General features: G+C 44.4%; 1 protein-coding gene across 2 annotated transcripts in view; it reads right to left on the bottom strand.

The window, feature by feature from the left end:
* MAP3K13 (mitogen-activated protein kinase kinase kinase 13) overlaps positions 1 to 20,839 on the bottom strand; it is a 68,467-nt gene that overhangs the window by 29,200 nt on the left and 18,428 nt on the right. For both annotated transcript variants that reach the window (XM_082287708.1, XM_082287707.1), the window contains exon 3: positions 12,969 to 13,114. The gene's annotated coding sequence lies outside the window, so the exon portion shown is untranslated. The remainder of the gene's footprint in view (positions 1 to 12,968; positions 13,115 to 20,839) is intronic.

Below are 20,839 nucleotides of genomic sequence, written 5' to 3'. Positions count from 1 at the left end.
CTGGAGAGCAGCCCTGCTCTGAGCCCAGGTGCTTCGGGAGAAGGGGAACCCAGGAGCCACCCGCCTCTGGGGAGCAGGGGAACAAAGCAAGGACCACGCAGTTCCTTCACAAAAATCAGCGTCACTAAGTCGCCCATTTGCTGCTTGCTCCCCTCCCCATGGCTGCTGCACGTCGTGAGCTACGTGCACACAGGGAACACCAGCAGCTCCACACACCATGTTCTGGCATCTCACTCACCATTGACACCCTCCTCCACAGGCCCATCAATCTATTGGAAAACATTCAGCTGGGATAAAGACAGACTAAATGCTGATCAGTCTTTTATACTACAGAATTGCTACTGAAATCTGTCTCAGATTAAAATGTAGAAATGACCTTAAGTTACACTTCTCTTTCTCCTTTCCAGCTGTCTCCATAGCAGGAAACAACTTTTCAAACCAAGTCACAGGCTTCAGGCTCTGTTCTTTTCTCTTCATCCTTCCCAGTTTGCACTTTTACCTCATTGACAATTCCCATGGTATTATCAATCCCTATGTTGTTATATTATGATATAATTACTGTATGTTATTACTATATAATTACTACATGTTGTTATATTACAATTACTAAGTAATAACAACAGATTTAAGGATTCAAACTGAAATATTTTACAACAAACACCAGAAAAATTTCCAGTTTAGTTCACAGAGGCCTTACAGCCTCGCTGACACTGCCACATGAAGGCACTAAATGTTCCAGTCCTACCAACAAATGATATCTTGGAAGTTCCCCCCCTCACAGAACTGAAACACCCTATTTTCCTCCAAAGAGTAGCATTAAAATTAATTAATATCTGAAAGACCTTTGAGGATGAAGATCAATATCACGGTGCTGCTTTCAGGAATGCAGTGAATGAATCAAAGTCTCACTTGAATTCACGTGAGGTGTCAGACTGGTCTCAGGTAAACTCACTCACTCACTCCTACGCTTGTTTTTATTTTTATAGTAGATATGAATTATTCAACATTTGCAAAGCACATTCGACATGTAAAAGCTACTCACACAAACTTCTCAGCACTAAGAGCTTATGTGCTTCACACCCAGTATTAAAGTAACTCAACAGCTCTCCGTGGAAGTACAACAATTCCTGGGGTAGGTGCAGTGCTCCGGCCCCTGTCACCCCACACCAGGTCCCAGCCTGGGTGCACCTGCTGGGAAGGGGAAGGACACTCGAAATCCAGCTGGCAGATCTCGGATGGGAAATGACAGCAGTACTAAGTTGTATTTAGCAAGCACCATACACGAGCAAAGAGGATTACTCCTCGACAGAGGCAGCACAATGCCCCGCTCAGGAGCCTCTCGTAAGCCTGTATTAGCGACAGCGCAGGGTTAGAGGTGTGAGCCTGCTCCACTACAGCTTTACGTGCTGCTAACACACAAACAACAGTCCTGGGGCTGCATCCCAGAGGAGCTCCTGAGGCCTGGCACGGCTCGTGCCATCCAACCCTGCAGAGACCAGCACTCAGCACACCCCAGCTGGATCACCCCTGGGCTGCAGCTGGTGGCCCAACACCTGAGGATCTCCTCAGGCACAGAAGGAGGGTGAGGCTGGACTCCCTGTGTTTCAACAGGAGAGTAACAGCTGTACAGCTGCACTACTGATTTTGGTGTCCTCCAGAAGGTAACAGAGATGGGGGACTGGAAGGGACAAGCATCCCTGGAACGAATAGAACGTCTGCACAGAGACTTCCATTCCTCCAGCCCACCACACTGAGGAAGTCCAGCCTCTCACCCCTGCCTGGACTTTCTCCTTCCTTCCCTCACAGCACCTCGGTGCTACGTTACCAACAGCTCCAGAAGGAACAATGGCTCCAGAGGGAACAGCACCAACAATCACAGCTTCACCAGAGGGTTATAAACCACAGACTTTACACAAATCTGCTCTTCCTCCTCACCTACACCCAACTGTTGACAAAGCCTTGAACCCCCTCCAACCACCAACTCCTCAGCTGAAGTTGTAGCAGGGAGAGAGCACAGAGGTTAAAGCATACACTGAGTATTTATAGGGGTGGGAGTAACTACACACAGAGCTGCTGCTCCTGGCCCAGCCAAAGCTGCCAACTTGCTATTCAGCCCTAAGTAGCCTGTGTTTTGGGCGAAATATTTACCCCCCCCCCCCCCTACTCCCCAGGAGATGAGAGTGATTTGCTGCAATGTCACAAAACAGGAGCCTACAAAAGCCTAAGCCCCTGCACGGGATGTTTTTGCCAAGGAGGGATAAAAAACAAAGTCCCATAAGCTGGACAGGGCTTGGTGAAGTGCCAAACTCCTGAGAGCCTCAGAGGTAACATTTGCCTCAGTTGACTCATTTGGATTCAGTTATGGCTGAGAACTCACTGGAAGTTGTACAAGCAGTGAACCTGCTGCTGTGTTCCTCCACAGGGATCTCAGGTGAGAGCTTGGCTAAAGGGCTCAGTGCACCATCCCCTGCCTGCCCTGGCCCCAAGGACCAGAACTGAAGGGCAACCTGCACTGATTTAAAATCTGTTCACACAAGCCATGCCAGATTTCTTTTATTTTATTGTATTGTATTCAGAAAAAAAAAAGCTTTATTTAATAACTCTGCCATTTTGAGAAGCCCTACTCTTGAAAATCCACTCCCCACATCTCAACTGCAGACAGCCTGGAACAGGTACCAGGTGGGAACAGCTCCAGCCTGATCAGCCACCATCTCATATTTGCTACAAAAATAGTCCTAAGAAAACAAGAGATACTTAAAGCTTCTCTTATCCTGCCACTGTTTAGAGCAGACCCATGTTTAAATAACTCCTAATGGTGAAAGGTCTTACCCACGCAGAGACTTTCAAATAAATCATTACCCAATTTTCTGATCCACTGGAGATAAGCCACTTACCTAGTCTTTACAATAGGAGACAAAAGAAGGAGGTTAAAAATGCAACCAAAAAAACCCCAAACATTATTAAATCCAAGTTCACCTATAGCTGAGGAACAGTGGGAGTCCCTACCATATATTCTGTGCTAGAAGTTACTTGCTAATTCCAGGCACAGGGGTCAAAATGAATGCCAGCTATAAATTTAACTATCAGGCAGCAGGGGACAAAGACAAATCTGAATGACAGGACCATTCTAGATCAAAGACTCAGACTGGAGGCCCCAAAGACAGGAAACAAAACTGGTGTTAGAGCAAAACAAACAAACAAAACCCCCACTACATCAAAATCCGGATTTATTTGTGTTTCTCAGCGGAAGGCTGTCACAGACAGAGGTTCAAAGGGCTGCCTCTCTCTAGAAACAAAACCCGTATACATCCAGGAGCACAACAAAAAGGATAGTGACAAAAACTTTTAAACCCATGACAACTCTACCCTCCCCATTCTAGGGTATCCCAAGGTGTCTGTGGCTACCCACACAGCAGGTGCTGTGGAAAGTGCCCACATTTCCCAGCCAGACCAACTGCATCTCTCTCCTTTCAAACATTTTCGTATTTTCTCCCTCAAAATTATTGATCCAAATACATTCCTTCATCTTCTTCTGACTTCTACTGAACAGATTGCTTACTGCTAAAATCAGTATATGCAAACACATGGGCCTGATGTCATCCTTCTCCAGATCTACTTAAAATATCCCATTTTTCATTTACTTAAGGGAGACATGTGGTTTGATATGATTAAGCTACTGCAGCACCTAAACCACCCCCCAAAACAAAAATAAAGAGCAGCTCTTCTTTTCATTGGGAGAAAACATGACATCATGCCCATTCAGGTGAGCAGGAATATGACAAATCTTGCCCCAGTGAACAGTATCGTTAACTGCAAAGGTACTCCCAGCTCCCTCATTTATTAGGAAAATGAGGGGTGAAAATTGTGCTCAGCACATCAGAGACAGCTCAAACTGCTATTTTCAATAACACAGGAGCAAATTCCTACCCGGCTGATTGAAAGAAAAACGCACCTCCTTCATCTCAGAAATAAAATTAAATTATTTATCACTGTAACACACAGGAGGAATTGTTTGATTAGCCCACAAGGGGGAAAAAAAAATACAATTCCTAAAGGCAAAAATTACAACTCTGCCTCTTTACACTATCTAATAATTCTTATGTCATTGCCTGTATATTCCACTTATATTTATTCTCCATTGCCATTCCCTTCCCCTTTAAAAGGGGGGCACGAGAAGATAACGTGCAAAATTGCAAGTGAAAAATGTCCAGCACACCACACCGACAGGCAAAGGCCAGGCCAGTTCTCAGATTCATGTGCAGTGATGGATAAATTAAGGTTTCATGTCTCCTCTTCCCTTTCTCAGCATCATTTTTTCAGCCCTTTCCCATCACAAATGCAACATCCATCTGTCCTTCCGAAATAAATGGCGAAAGGGGAACGCTGACCATGGAACACCACACACAAATACACACCCCCCTCACAGAAACACATTTCCCCCCAAATACTCACAAGGATGAAGATTTCCTATGTGATGCTCCATTTTCTTGTTTTAAAAAGATGGAAGGCAAAAAAAAAAAAAAAAAAAAAAAAAAAAAAAAAAAAAAAAAGGAAGTGTTGCAAAATAAAAGGAAATTCCACCCACACAATCCTGCAGCCTGCTGCAAAGAAGCACCGAGCGTGCTGACGTCACGGATTCATGAATGGATGGAAATCGGGCTGGATGGAGCCCGGCGGGGGCTGCGCACCGGCAGCGGGGCCGCCAGTCCCCGCCCGCTCCGGCAGCCCCCGGGAGCGGCACCGCGCCGGGAGCGCATCTCCGCGGCCCCGGGCCCCGCCGCTCCGGAACAGCGGCGGATCAAGTAACAGCCATCTGCCACGGGAACAGAACGCGTTCGGCAAGCAGAAAAGGAGTTCATCACCGCCCCGGCTTCTTGCGGGATTACAAACCCTGCGTATGATTATTAAAATAACTAAATATAAGCATGCACCGGGAGGAAGAAGCAGGGGGAACAATAGGAGGCTTGTGCTTGATTAGCGATGCAAAAGCACCAGTAAAATAAAAATAGGAGCATTAACAAAATCCCACATTCAGCTCCAGTCAAACATTGCCGGCAGCGGGCGGACAAGCTCACAACCTCAGGAACATCCAGAACAAAGATCAGAGCAGGCAGAGTTTCACACCCGGGGCTGCGTAAGGAACGGTGGGCACAGCACCCACGGATCCCAGCCCTCCCCCCCCATTCGCACGGCAGTTCCAATCCCAAGGCAATGGAATACGCTTTACTGTGCAGCCCAGAGGCAAGGACACCCAAACCCTTGGCAGAGTCCTGGCGACCGCCGCCGTGAGCAGCGGTGACTCACTTGGATATGGACAGGGAAAGAGCACGAGTTCTGCCTTCTTTCTGTATCTTTGAAACAAGAGGGAAGGAATGGAGGGATGAGCATGACAAGGAATGAAGGTCAAGGTTTGAAGGATAACCTGGGCTGCAGGCTCTGCAATTACACCGTCTCAGGGTTGACTAGAATTCACCAATTTGGCCTCAAACTCCTTCTGAACAATTTCCAGCCTCAAAATTATTAAGAGACAGAACTGCCATATTTTCACCACACCTTTTCCTAGCCAGTAGGAAGCAATTACGTCAGAACAGGGTGTCCCAAAACTTACTCTGGTAAGGCACATCTGAAAAGAATGTCTGAGACAATCCCACTTTTCCTTATGGAAAGTGGGTAACGTCCCAAAATAAACCAGGACTGGATGTAACACCACCACAGATCTGGGCTGAAAAACCAAGGATTTTGTGCCCACTTGCTCTCACGTGAGCCAGCACCACTGATACCAGCTTCTGCAGAGGGAGGAGGAGGGCTTGGATTGCGGACTGCGGTTTCTGAATTGAGATTTATAAATCTGGCCAGGGAAAATGAAAAGGAATGCAAATTTCTTATTACCCACTTTCAAGATCAAAGAAACCACAAATTTAGTTTTGCTTTAGAGATATCTCTTCTTTAAGAGCTAAAAGTCACCAAAGCACAAGATTTCTGCCCAGACAACGCCACTGCTGCAGCCTGAGCACTCCTGTACCCAAGGGGAAGCAGGAGTGGAGGGATGGAGAGAGATACCAAAGGGATCACTTTGCGTCCCCATTTCAAATCCCAGCTGCACCTGCTTTGACTCCCTGCCTTGCCTTCCCTTCCCCTCCAGAGCCCAGCACTCAGCTTTACACCACCATGGGATGGAAACAGCTTCCAGATTTCCCTGGCATTTTCAAAACAGATAAATATGTTAATTTACTCTCTTACCCTAAAGGGATCAATTCAGGAACTAGAAGGGAGAGCACAGTAGCACATGTAAGAAGAGGAAGAAAAGGAGAAATATCGATATAGAATAAGAAAAGTCAGAATAAAAATAGAAAGGAAAATAATTTTCAGAGGCTTCCAAGGGTTAATTGCAGCAACATTAAAAAAAAACCAAAAACAACAACCCCCAAAAAAACAGCAGAGAAAATAAGTGTGAACAAAACCCCAGCAAGTTTCCAGAAGAAGAAAAGAGCTTGTGCATACCATTTCAGATTTTCTTGTCCATGGTGGCTTGGTTCAGTATCCCAACACTCAATTTCATCTATGCCTCAACTGCTGAGGTTAAAATTTTTAAACACAAATGTCCTGAATTTAGTACAAGGCAACATCTTAACTCACTGTGAAACAAAAATACAACCCACACTGTCCTAAAATTGATGGCTGCTACATGATTATGTTGCGTTGCAACCGGGTAAGTACTTTCATAGTACACATTACACAGCTCTTTTGATCAGTAACTAAGTTGCTCAATATTAGAAAGAGAAAATATTCTCCCCCGTCAGGCTCAGACAAAATCATTGGTAAAAGCAGAGAACTCAAGTATCAGATGCCAGATACAATTTGGCTCAGTATTAATGTGAGAATACGGGGGGGGTGGGGGGGGTGGAAATGTACTATATACGACAAGGGTGTAAGATACTAAAACCCCAAAGTTCCTAAGGGATCTCAAGAGTGCCAGTGAAAAGTTGACAGGCAGCAGGATTTCTGAAAGGAATTATGGGCAACCAAGTAACTAGACCAGTAGGAGAAGTAACAGGCCAAACTGATGGCAATGGGTGCAAAAAGAAAGCTAAAAGTATTTTTAAAAATGAACTCTTCACTATATTTGAAAAATACAAGATAATTAAGTATTTCCAAGCCAATTAATAACTATTAGGAATGTTATACAGCATCTGCTAGGCATAACATTTCTAGTTGGCACATCCTATTAATTTGAGCCCGGTCTTAAAATAATCATTTAACAAGTTCTCCAATCCTGTGACCTTCATTTTTAATAAACTGGTGAACGACTAAAATTGCAGAAGACTGAGAATACCAATATTATGCCAATATTCAAAAATAGCATACGTGGTTATTTGTAGGCCTTGGCAACTTGGGAAAAAGTCCTAAGCCAACCTTTGACAGGGAACGATGGTTCTGCTGCCTCGGACCAAAGGCTGAGTTATCCCAGGATCCTGCCTGTGACAGTGGCCCGTAACAGCCACACAGGGAAGCACAAACCCAAACAAATCCTTAATGCTTCCCGTGGCGTGTTCCACTGACAACAGCAGGAAATTAGAGAAGAGATGGGAGTGACTCAAAGGTTAATTTCATAATTATGCAGCAGTAAGGCTGTTAATAAACCTACTCAGCACACTCTTGGAGGTACGAGGGACTGCTCCGTGAAAGCTTCCTACCTGGGTGAGTAAATAAGTGAAGTGAGACAGCAAATGATTCGCAAACGCCTGGTTAAATATTTGCATAGATAAGGTGGTAAGAGGGGCATTTCATTGTCAAGTTCTAAACATCTGTGAAATCTTGAATCCACTCTTCCCAGCCCTAGGCACACATCCCTCTTGTGAGTGTCCTAACCTTCAGTAGTAAGTGGCTGACAGGATGGAAGGAGAAAATCAGAATCATAGATTCAGATTCTTGTTCATGCTGTCATTATGTCCAGACCTGACCTAGTGCAAGTCACCTTTTTCTTTTGTAAGGAGCAAAGCTTCTTTGTTACATCCTTCCAAACTTGCTATTTACAGAGATTTATGACTAGAGCCTATTTGATGCCCCAGCATTCCAGAAATATCAGTTACAGGAGACTGGAGTATTGTGAAAGAATTGAACATGTAACACAGTAGTATAGGCCAATTTATTTTATTCTTCTTCCTTTTCTTTGTGATTTTGTACCTCTCTTACACACTCAACAGGCCAAATACAACACAATTTAAAATCAATTGTCCCAATGGCACTTTACTAAGACCAGGAATGAAATGTATGTATTTATTGTATAGGATTTTATCCAGAATGTGCCCAGACCTGGGACTCTGAGAAGTCCTCCCTGCAGAGGCAGGTGAACAAGACTGTGATTTGACAGGACCAGTGTTGAGAGCTGAGAAGTGTGACCAGAGGAAAAGAGAAAAAGCCCCAAAGTGGGACATGTGCAACCCCCAGACAAAGGTGAGCTGCAATTGCAGACAGGAGCCCTGTCTGGAAAGGGGGTCTGTTTACAACAGGACAGCCCTGGTGATTTCAGACCCCATTCCTGAGTGGCCACAGCCCAGAGCCTGTAGCTGGGAGATGAGTCCCACACAAATTAAGGGGTAAAACAAAGCTGGGGGTAGGTTTTGGTGCCCAAGTTGCTCCTCCCCAGGCAAAAGGGCTGTGCCCAGAACATGGCTCAAAGCCTCTCAGATCAGGTTCAAAGAGCAGATCTGCCTCTGCTCTTTGAACAGCAGCTACAGTGAGCTACCAAGAGATCTCTGGGTCTGCTTAAAAATGAAAACAGGGAGCTGGAAACGGGCACAGACTCACAGACCTGCAATATCCCAAGGGAAAGCTCCTCTTCTCACAAGAGTATTCCTAACAGCTACTCAAGAAAACTAACAGACACTTGTACCACCATTGCAGTCTCCAAATCAAAGTACTACCAGCTTCTGTTACCCAAAAGTGAGGTTTCTTACACAAAGCCACCTTCCACGCTGTTGCCTGTAGTGTTTTTCGGTGTGCTCTGCAAACCATGATGGGTAGGAGCGCATAACAATTACAGTGATTTCCTTTAACCTTCTATTGCCTTCAGCAACACTCCAGGAATCAACAATAAAGTAAAATAAAGACACTGAAGGCACTAAAAGACAATGACAAGGCAAAAAGCATTGCTAGTTTAGGCATGAGATTCCTTTCTTAAGGAGTTTCTGAGTGGCTTCCCCTCCTGTTCCCAGGTGAGTCCTGCCTTTGGGGTTCAAGTCTGTAGCTTTAGGAGGAGACATAACACTGTAATGTTAAGAATATGCACTGATGAGGCTGGGAAAGTTCAAAAAACTCCATTTGCAGACTTTCATCTTCTGAAGGATGGCATCCCAGCTCCTGAGACAAAGAGAATTTCTGGAATTCCATCAGGAAGGAAAATGGTGCTACCTAAGAGACATTATAGCTGCTGAAAGGGCAGCTAATGCAGCAAGTGAACAACAGCCTCCCCAGACTGACAGTGGTAGTGGCCAGCTGGGCAGAGGCCATGTGAGAAAACCAGATCTATTTGTTCAGAGAAACAGGCACAAAACAATATTCCTCCTGAGAACAGGCTGAAATCAAGTCTTCCATAACAGTAATTGACTCTAATAGAGCTTCCAGCAGTGAGAAATACTGAACTTGAAAGTTTTAAAAGTATTCATAAATAGCAGTTAAGAGGGACACTTCTAAAGCCAGCTGAGCTACAGTCACCTTTCCTCTGCCAGGTGAGGAACCTGCAAAAAGCAGTAAGACCTGACAACAAAGCCTCAGTATTAGTGCCACGTGGAAAGAAAAGTCCCATAATTTATGTTATTGCCACAAAAAGACATGCATAAATGGGAAGCTATTGCAGGGAGGAATTAATGAAACTGAAGAAGTGATTAAAAATGCAGTCCAATTCCCCAAGGTCAAGTGTTGTTCAGATGGAAAAAAAATCACCTGCATAAATATAGAAACAACTGCTGAGCAGCTGCACTGTAGATAAGGATTGGGGATGGAGAGGATCAGGGACTGAGCACAAATTATAAATATCCAGTTGTCACAAACAAGGCACTTCTATCCATTGACAGGAACACAAATTCCTGTTTCTCTCAGTTTTGATGAAGCCTTTGGGAAAGTTCACTTTTGGGAAAGGCTTGTCAGGAATGTGAGAAACCACCCCAGAACAACAAGCAAAGGCAGACAGGTCATCAGGTGAGCTCTGAGGGATGGGGAAGGTAACTCAGTGAGGTGGCTCAGTCTGGACAGAGTGAAATGAGAAGCTAAGAATGAGATATGATACGTTTCTATTAAATACAGAAATGGTTTCTGCAAAGAAAGAGGGAATTCATACTCCACATCTGTGGTGAGCAGGAAAACAATGCACTCAAAGTGCAACAAGAAAAAATTATTTAGGCTGTGAGAAGAACTTTTCTAAATGGTAAACAGTGAAGTAGCAGCCTAAGGAACTTAAGTTGTTTCCTCCACTAGGAAGGAAAAAAAAATCATCTTACAGAACCTGTCCAGCAATAGTGATATTACTTTGATGGAAAAGATCAAGATGAACTTTTGGAGCCTCAGAGGGATCTTCTGTGAAGATATGGAAGCACTGAAAGCTTTGCAGCAACAGCAGGAGCTGAAAAATTCCTCTGATCTCTTGGAGTGCAAGGTCTCACCAAATTAAATCTTTCTCTCCTTGCTACTCTTACACAACCCCTTTGAGGAGTATTATTCAGATTTTCTACCAAAAAACCTACAAAAACTGCTGAAAGCCCATTAAGATAGCAGAACTCAAGTCATGAGACTCCCAGAATAAGGCTCTATATTTAGTACCAACAGTTTTCTCTGTAGTACTGTGATAAAGTTCCTTCAAGAAGAGTGGATCAGCTCTATGTAAATATTCTCCAGGCAAACAAAACCTGCTCAGCATCTTCCTCCCAGACTTGTGCCACTCATGAAGCTTTCAGTAGGTTTTGCTTCAGAGCTCACTGCTTCTTTTTTCCTCCCTCCCAAGGGACTTCTGCTCCCCCAGTGCTCACTGCAGACCCCAGAAGAGCCCTCTTAATCTGTGTGAGGTATCACGACGCAGAATTACTCACTTCATGACTTGTGACAGCACTTTAAATAGTTACTGTCATGATTAGCAGAATATTGGGGTTTAGAACACTGAACGTGTCAGCAGTAGGGTTGGGCCCTTGTTTTCAAGCACAATGTTGGACACTGCAGTATGATGGAGAAGGCACCCCAAAGGGGTCACTGCACAGAACCCCAAATATTTTCGGAATTAAATCACAGAACTGATCTTAAGGGACAACCAAAAGTTAAACAGACTTCACCTAAGGAGCACATCAAACTTTGCCAATACTCCAGCTCAAACCAGCAGCTGTGTATTGCACAGGATTTGCCCATCCAGGGAAAACCAGCAGCACAGCAGTAAATTCAAGTCATGGCTCAGAGAGGCTGACTGAGAGCCATGTTCAGAAGCACATCAGCTGAAGCATTAACCCTGGGACCTTCCAGGGCTTCACGGGAGTGTTTCATAACCTCTAGTCCTCTGTAACTGTCACAGTCCCCCTTAGGGCCAGACCTTCCATCCTCAAGCCTTCTCTACTCACCACCATCATACAGAGCACTCCCATATAGAGTGCCTTGTCTATTAACCACAAAAAATCAGATAAATTAGAAGCAGCAATGTCGATGAAGCAACTGATGAATTGTCACTGATGAAGCAAGGACAGGGTGGTTCAAGCAACTAATTGCTTTCACTGAGATGGAAGCAGGTTCAAATCAAGGGAGAATTCAATTCTTCAGCAAAATACTTCACCTTAATTATAGCTCGTAACAAGAGACAGCCAGAATCTAAATATATGGATGCTCTGCCTCTACAGCACCCACCACTCCTCACAGAATGGGTAAAAAATTGACAGCTTTTATATTAAGAAACAAATCCCAAAATGTAGCTCCATCTCACATCTTCCTGCAATCCCACTCAGAGGCAGCTCAGGCACATCCTAAAATTACGTATCTGTAGCTTTCTCTGCATGAAGCATCTCTGTACAACAAAGACCACACAAACGTAAAGAAAATGTGTAGAGCAAAACCATTTTCAGTCTCCTGGAGTGAAACAACCACATTTTCTTGCATTACACAGATATCCAGCTAACTAACTGAAGAAAACTCTAGATAATTTTATAGACAAGAATAAATGATTTTTCAGCTAGCATCTACAAAGAAAACAAGAAATTATTTTTCATATATTCTTCTAAACTTAATTCCCCAAAGCTTACGGAATTTTTATAGAGTTTGCTCCTTTTCAGTTCTTCATATAGACAGATATATGTGGTTCGCTAACATACAAGTTTTACAACTTAAGTTTTAATACATAAAATAGATGTAGTTACACTACAGAATTGCATATATGGCACAGAATCAAGAGATAATATATTCCTAGGAACAGCAATATCCAAAACAAACCATTAATCTCTGCGTTTCTGGAACTTTGCTGGCGTCCCTCCTCCAGCTACAACAGCCTGGATTCCTCTCAGAATCTGCATTCTCCAGTCAATCACCAGGGAAATACCATGAAAAAGTACTTATAACAATGGAAAATAATATCCTAAAGCTATCCCCTCACAACATCAATACACTGGAATTAATAGATTCAAATGGTTTCAGACTCCGAATTATATTAGAAAAATGTAAACACTAAGATTAACTTCACCTCAGTCTATGCACACACCCCTTTGGCACTTGTCCCTTCCTGTTACTCCCATGGGAGCTGGATCCCACCAGTTCTCTGCAGGGACAGCAGGGAAATGGCTCTGGACACAACATAAAACGAGGAGGTGAACTCAGCTCATCCCTACCTTAGAAAGGGAAGCATGTTTAGAATTTAAGGACAACTGCAGGAGTGAGCACGTTATCATTTGAGATCTTTTTGAGTTTCTGACTAGTTACTACAATCCAAATATCAACACTGCTGATACCTGATCATTGTTCCAGAAGCACTGGAAGCCCATGTCCTCTTGGCTCACTGCACATGTGCCTCCTCTTCAAGTCACAGAAATCAAGCTGTCCTCGGAAGCTGCACCATGGGTAACATCTAGGACAGTCCAGCACTGAATTCTTCTCTCTAGAAAGAACAAGAAAGCTCAGAATCCTGCTGAAGTGTATTGAAAAAATGCTCCCAAGATCAGCCCAGCACATCCCCTCAGCACATCGTGATGTTATGTGGCACATTCGAAGGCAGCAGAGAACACCCAAAATTAAGTATGCACTCTCAAAAAGAAGCTGGGAGTAGAAAAATACCTCAACATATTTAGTACATCCTTTCTTAGCACAGGCACACACTCTATAATCCTTTTATGGTACAATTTTAATCTAAATTAAGCAAGCAGCTCCAGTAAATAGCTCAGAGCTTTCCACATTACAAAATTACATCAGGATTTGATTAGCCTGTAAAATAACGTACTTCAAGGTAATCTATTAATGATATTTTACACTTAATTTTATACCCAAACTCTAAGCTATTTGTTTTCCTAATTTTAAGCAAATTTTAGGAAAAGCATAACTTATTACAGTCCTCCTACGTACATACAACTCACAATATCATTATTCCTGTTACTACCAGAAACATGCAAGGAGAGAGAGACAACAACTACTGAGACTCTCAGTCCTGAGCCCACTGCATCTTTTTTCCACCCCCTGTCCCGCTCCCCCCCCAAATTTCACAGGCTGCAAGACTTAGCCCAGCTCTTCATAAAGTTAAAGATAAATCAACACCCTGAAATTACAGAGCTTTAATGCAAACACTAAACTACCTGGTCTTAAAAGAGTTTCTCTCTACCCACAAATACTGTTTTCCTTATATCCTTCAGACACAACCCAGCTGCTACCACACTGAGGGATTAGAAATACCCTAGCACCAGTGTCTTGCCAAAATTAAGAGACTTTAGACAAAAAAAAAAAAATCCATGTGGCACCATCTGCCTCACATTTTGCACCACAATTGAGCTGCTCTCAAGGCCACTCCCAATGTTCGGGAAGTTCAGCACATTCCTAATTTTTTGCTGAAGTAGGAGCAAGGGCCAACTCTATTTGAGAAAAACACTAAGTTTTGTTCACCACTGTCATTTCATTTTAGGTCTCTCCTTATCTTTGCTGGTTTGCCACAAAAACAGGACAGCTAATTCCACATTCCCAACAAGGAAAAGCTTGTGAGGTCCAGGTTAGGCTCCATTCAGAGACTATTTGGGCAACAGGAGGATGATGATATAGCAATATTCTTGCACAGGAAAGTACCAATTTGCAGCCTCTGTGACCCCATAACAGCCCTGCATTAGCTATTTTAATTACAGAACAATTTCCAAATAAAATCTAGACTGAACATACATGTATTTTAACAGTTTTATTAGACAAACTTTATCATTTATACTTTAATATATTAAAAATGTAAATATTTGCCTTTGTTCACAAGGAAATTACACAGTTCTACTAAATCAATGAAAAAAGCTTCAAAAACCAGTAATTATAATTTTTACCACTATTTTAAGACAGGAATGGTGCATGTAAACAGAAGGTTTATTTTCTTGCTTAAAAAAACGAACACTGTAAGCAATACTACATATGAAACAATAATAAAGATTGAAAGAATCAAAACCACACAAAAATAGGAAAAAATGCATTGGGATACCTTATCCTTGTAAACACAATTCACATACATATATAGGAGACAGCAGAGAAAATTGGAGAGATGTTCATAAAAAACATGAGACACCAGATGCCCAAAGTTGGCCAAATGCCACTGGAATAAATTACTGCAATTCACACGAAAAAAATACAGCTTTTAAGGACAGGTTTAAAACCACCATTTGATAACTGGCAGCCAAGGTGGGAATGGTCAGTGCCTAAACGGGAAGGGACTTGTGGGGCCAGAGGACTTTCAGCACCAGAGGAGTTCAGCTCTTCCTGCAGTTCCATTTACCACCACCTTTTATAGCCTTCGATTGGCTTTTAACACTTGCTTCCCACATCCAACCTGAAAGATTTCCTGCCTCTACAATCCGGTCCAGAAGCCAGCATGGTGTGTGGCAGCTTCAAGCCCATAAGAAAGCATAAAAGCACTGACTCACTGGGTGAAAACGGCTGATGTGAACAGGACAGACCCAAAAGCCAGCACAGAAATCACCCCAGCTGGGAACAGGGTTACAAACACACCTGCTGATTGGATTTTATTTTTCCTCTTTAACATAACCATTGTGGACCCAAAGAATTCTTCCAATCTAGTATTTCTTATCCTACCAAAATACCAGCAGAATTCTGACTATTTGGATTCAAGTGCAAACCCCTGCAGATGGACTTTTGTTTAAAGAACTGAACAAACAAAACATTATTTGCTTCGAAATTCTTCTACTTGTGGTGAAAGCCGAGCTGTGCTGAAATCAATAGGACTGTTGGCATTGTTTTCAACTGAGCTGGAATTTCATTTCCTGTGCCCCACTTCAGATCTGCTAAAAACCACTAGAACACAGTTTTGACCTTTCATAACAACATCTATAGCTCAAAATAAAGCGTTTTGTGCAAAATAAATACTTGCAGGGCAGGTTACATAAACAGCGGGAAAGCAGCAGCTGTGGCTGGTTTCTTCAGAGAGCAAACTTTGCCCCCAGCCTGGCTGCTCTGGATTAATGATGTTCCTGTTCCATCCCCAGGCTCTGAAGCCTTGGGAAGTCCGTATCCCAACTCAGCAAGGTGGGAGGGTTTGTTATTTTAACCATTGGCTGATAACAGCTTATCAGCAGGTTTTCAAAGGTTAAGCTCAACACACATGCATGGCAAAAGTGCAAGGAAAGGACAAGGGAAATGCTGAATTAGTGCTCCCTCTCCTCCTGCCCCTGCAGCAAGGGACAGAACGTTCTCATACCCCACCACCTGCAGCAGTGCCAGCAAAGAAACTTCAACCAAAACTCCTGTTTGACCGAAAACACCTGAGAACCCACCAAAAGTGCTTTCTTTCAAAGGAGGAGCTTGCTTTGCCTGCTGCATTCCCACTGGCTGCCACACAGCATGGAAAAGCTAACCAAAATCTTTAAGTTTGGTCCTTAAATACAAGGCAGTTTTATTACTGCTGCCAAATTCATTGCTGACACCAAGCTCCATGACAACTCACTGGAAAACAAAAACAAAATCTTCAATTTAGGGCATGCTATGGTTTTTATTTCTATCCCAACCACGTTACTGAACTGTAAAGGGCTGATGCAACCTTAAACCAGGAAAAAAAAAAAGCCCAGTTACAGACTCATTACTAATTCATTCTGGCTGAAGCTGCATACCAGCAGCTGCTGCCTCTCTCAATTAACAGCAAATATTGAACAGTATTGTCATTTAACGGTGTTCACTGCCTGCTGCCCTGTCCACTGCTGCATTTTCAAATGCTCTGGCACAATTTAAAGCTCAACACTAATAAACAGAGCTTAGTTTAACCCCTTAGGTATCAGAGCAGAGCTCACAGCAGAAGTGTTTTACTCGTTTCCTACGTTCATTAGGTGTTTGGCAGAAGCTGAAGCCCAAGGATGCAAGGTGCCACCAAAATGGTATTTGTAATTCAGAGGCCCACGGGGTGCTTGGCTTCCGCAGAGGGCTCAGCACAAGTGTGAAAAATGATGGAAGTAACTCCAGCAGAGCAGCTCTTTAGGAATTATTGCCAAAAAGTTGAAACGAAAGAGGAGAAAGAGGAGGAGACCACACATTCAGCCTCTGCTGTTGAAGATTTAGAACAATAAAAACCCAAAACAAATGGGGAAAAAAAATAAAAATAAAGATACCACCATTCTTCAGGGAGAGCATAGCAATGCTGTGATTCCTGATGACCCCATCTCTGCACAGATGAACCTCCCTTCCCTCTACTGTGGCAGTGCCCACAGCTGCCTTTTGGCCAGGCTGGGTTTGAAGTAAATGATTATACAAACAGTGCAGCCAGAGCAAGCAACTGGAAGTGCAGCACTGCCACGCTGCCTCTGTAGGTGCTTCCATGCCCTACCTGCTCCGTGGTGTCAGGTTTACTGGAAGTCACTGCTGTACAAGGGACTGTACAGATCCTACATTTCATTTCCATGCCGTGTTCCCAGCACACCAGCAGGAGGGAGCATCTCCAGGCTCTCCTATGAGCCCACTGCCAGCTGGGCCAGGGCCAACATGTGGATACCAAGGACCTGGGGAAGGGAGGGGATGCTGAGCCAGCCCAACTGGACTGCAAGGTGCACACTGGCAATTTAGATACCACGAGAAAAGATGGAGCAGCTTCTGTCCTGTGTTTATTAGAGTAGAAGCTAGGATAATGCCATTTCAGCTGATCCTGAAATTAGGGGAATTCAGTTATTTCTCAGGTACTGGACCTTCGTTCTACCCCTTCTGCAGAGGGAGCAAAGCATGGGAGCTCCAAGGAGTGATGCTCTGAGGGCTTGTCAAATACATGAGGGAATGGCTTGGAAAACTGGGCAGGTAAATGTAGGCCCAGGCTCTGGCCAGGGCTCTCTGAGAACAAACTGTCCTTGGGTTAGCATCTGGCTGCAAGTCCCCTCATTTTCTCAGGTCCCTCTGCCTGTACCCTGCACAACTCCAACACCCAGCCTGGTTTGCTGGGAGGATTCCTTCCCTCCAGGTTCCCCCAGCACCTTTGTGCCCATGGGGTCTGAGGTGCTCAGATAAATTAGGTGATATGACTAATACCTGCCATCTGCTCGTTGTTACCTTCCCTCTCCTCTCCTCTCCTGAAGAGGAGTCAGCACTAAAGTGCTCGTTCTACTCGATCTATTTTAGGAGCGTGGGCTTTCAGCATCCATGCAGCACTGCTTTAAGCTAGGAAACTTAAATCAAAGAAGTAGACCATGCTCTGGCAGGGAAAATGGAGCACTAGGTCCTGTAAAAGCCTCTGGCAAGGCTCAGGAGCAACCCTTCTTTTGCAGAAGTTACCTCCACTCCGGTGTGCCCAAGGAACAGAACTACTGCCCAGGCTTCACTCCAGGCCACAGAGCAGGGGCAGATGAGATCCAGGCCTTGGAAAGCATCCCACTGCTCTCCATGGAGACCAAGGCAGCCAACACAGCTTGGAGCATAGACAGGCAGTGTGCTGCAGCACTGGGTTATTCCCTGCTTCCAGGAGTGAGGAGCTCCTACCCAATCACACCACCTGGGAACAGAGCAGGGAACAGAAACAGGTACCAATAACTGAGGGCACATCTCTGCCCATCAGACGGGGGGGAACCTCAACTCTCAGGGAATAGAAAGCATTGCTTCTGCCAACAGCTGCCCCCCGTTCGTCCTGGTGAAGGGAAAAAAGCAAACTGGGCACACAAAGGAAAGATGGGGAGAGAGGCCAGTGGGGGATAATTTGATTTCACTCTATTTCTTAGAGGAGCTGCATCAAAATGCAAAGAAAAGAATCATCACAGTGTAGGAGGCTGAAAGATTTGAGATGGAGCAGTGAGGAGTCTCTGGCCCCATAAATGTTTAATTTGAGCAAAGCAGCAGATTAGTAGTAAGCACAGTTCTGCTGCTGTTGCTGAACTGCACACTCCTGCTTTGATTTCTAGATGACACACAGTGAGAACGTAAGTATAAAAATAAAATAGGAGAAAAGCAGGGAGATTTTCATACCTGGCACTACAAACAGAGCTGCACAGGCCAGCAACACACTCAGCTCCCTCCCTTCTCTCTGCTCAGGGCAGCAGCACGAGGGTGAGCAGCACACATGGAGCTCTGGAGTGATCCCAGCTCTGACAGCCCAACACAGTGCAGGGGACAACAAGAGCTACTGCACCACACCTGAGGAAGCAGCCAGGGCTGCAGATCGCTGACAAAAGCCATCATGCTGCCTGCCAAGAACACAGAAGGAAGATGCACATGGAAACACTGAAAAAAATGGATCCCCAGGCCCTGGGAGCAGAGAAAGGACCCAACTGGAACTGTTCCTCTTGCAAAACTGTCCCTGCAAGGACTGACTTTCTCTCTGTGCTCCTTTCCTAACAAATAAAACTCACCAGTCAGGATCATTCTTTCCCCATCACTTCCTTGAGTTATTCCCATCCCACTCAAAACAGTAAGCTCAGATTGGTTAAATAAATCCTGAAGAAAAGTTGCTAATTGGTGTTTCTTCCTGCCTAAAATGCAAGAACAGTCTGAAAAAGAAATAAATGCATTCCATGACCCCTGTGAGATCTCCAGCTCCATTCTTCTTCCCTTTCCTGCTCTTTACTTCCCTTAGATTGCCACCTGATTATCTGCTTCTTTCCCCTCCACCGTCAGAGAGAAGCCTATTTCCTTTCCCTATTTATATCTTTCTCACCTCAAGCTTCACTCTATTTCCTGCTTCTATATCCACTTGCTGAAATTCAGACAACTCCTCTGCTGCCTCCACCAGCATATCTAGTCTTCCTCCCAGTCTGCAATCCTAAAGAGAAACGTGGCTTCACTAAAACCAAGCACAAAGGTTCAATTAGACCCCGATTTTACCCCAGCAGCATAACTGTTTTATTGGAATTATGTCACTTATCCCAAAGCCAGCTATGCCCAAGAACTGCCTAGACAGGCTCAGAATGAGAGCAGGAAACCCTCTGGCTCAGCCTTCCTCACTCCCTGTAGGAGAGCCTGATCCAGCTGAACACACTGGTAAGGTAGGGAATAGTGCACCACAAATCTGTCCAGCCTCTGGAAAATCTCCACACAACAAGTGAAGGTCATCCATCAGTACAGATTTTCTCTTTTAAAAGCACGAACAGATTTAAAAACATATACACTAGTATTCTTATATTTTGCACTCTCCTCAAGGCTGGGAGTGTATTTGAGAAAGTGACCACGAGATGCAACTCCCAACAAGTCGTTTACTGCTTGTGAAAAAAATTAGGAGGAAACAGACACCCACAGCAAAGCCCTGATGAACCCCCAAGAACACAACCACTCATTGCACATACAGACATACCAGAAGTCTCTCTTTTTCACTGCATTAAGCTGCTGGGGAAAAAAACTTGCAATGCCAGGACAGCACCCTGGACTCTTCCACACACACCTGACATAGGAAGGTATCACCTCTGATAAAGCAGGACCTCAATTGTCCCTGCTGGCTGCTCTGGATTTTCAGCTTCCCAAAAGCTGATGTCATGGCATTTCTCCTTGCAAAACAATGACCTTTGCAGGCCTTTGGAGAATGAAGCCAAGTCCAACACTAAAAAGATACAGATGACAAGGAAAATGCTGGTGTGCCCTGCTACTCAAATGACAGGAAACATTAAACATTTACACATTATGACATGATTCTACTGTAACTGCAATCTCCTGTGACACAACCATGGCATTTTTTCTTATGAGAACTCACTCTGAATATACAAGATGGATGGCACTGAGTAAGGGAAGCAGTCCCATCTCTCACCAAACGCTGGCTGGTGACCTCACCCTCGTATTGTACCAAGGCTGCAGAAGGGAGAACACTCCAAGGAAGCAGCTCTTGGACAGACTCACAGAACACCCCAGGAGCTCAGCCTGTCATGCTTTGTGCCAGGGAGGCTCTCTCCTCACCAGGACTGAGGTGACACTCCCCAGACCAGGACCCTCTGCTTCAGAGGAAAGCACAGACACATTAAATAGCTTGAGCCATAAAAAAAAAACATCAAAACCTTCTTCCAGCCACCACCAGAGCTGCATTTTACACCTTGCTTGCTGGAGAGTCAAAAGGAAACCTCCTTCACCTCCAGCTGACAGCAGCAGCTCCATCCCTCCAGGACAGAACCAGCTGTAAATATTGGCTGGAAATACTTATTCCCACTGGGGACTGGCAACTGTCTGTAACTGCTGGCAGCAGGGGGGC

This window comes from Coloeus monedula (assembly GCF_965178545.1).
Source record: "Coloeus monedula genome assembly, chromosome: 10".
In the NCBI taxonomy this organism is placed as follows: Eukaryota; Metazoa; Chordata; class Aves; order Passeriformes; family Corvidae; genus Coloeus; species Coloeus monedula.
Note: the sequence above shows the minus strand (reverse complement) of the source record. Positions and strands in the feature narration are given on the sequence as shown.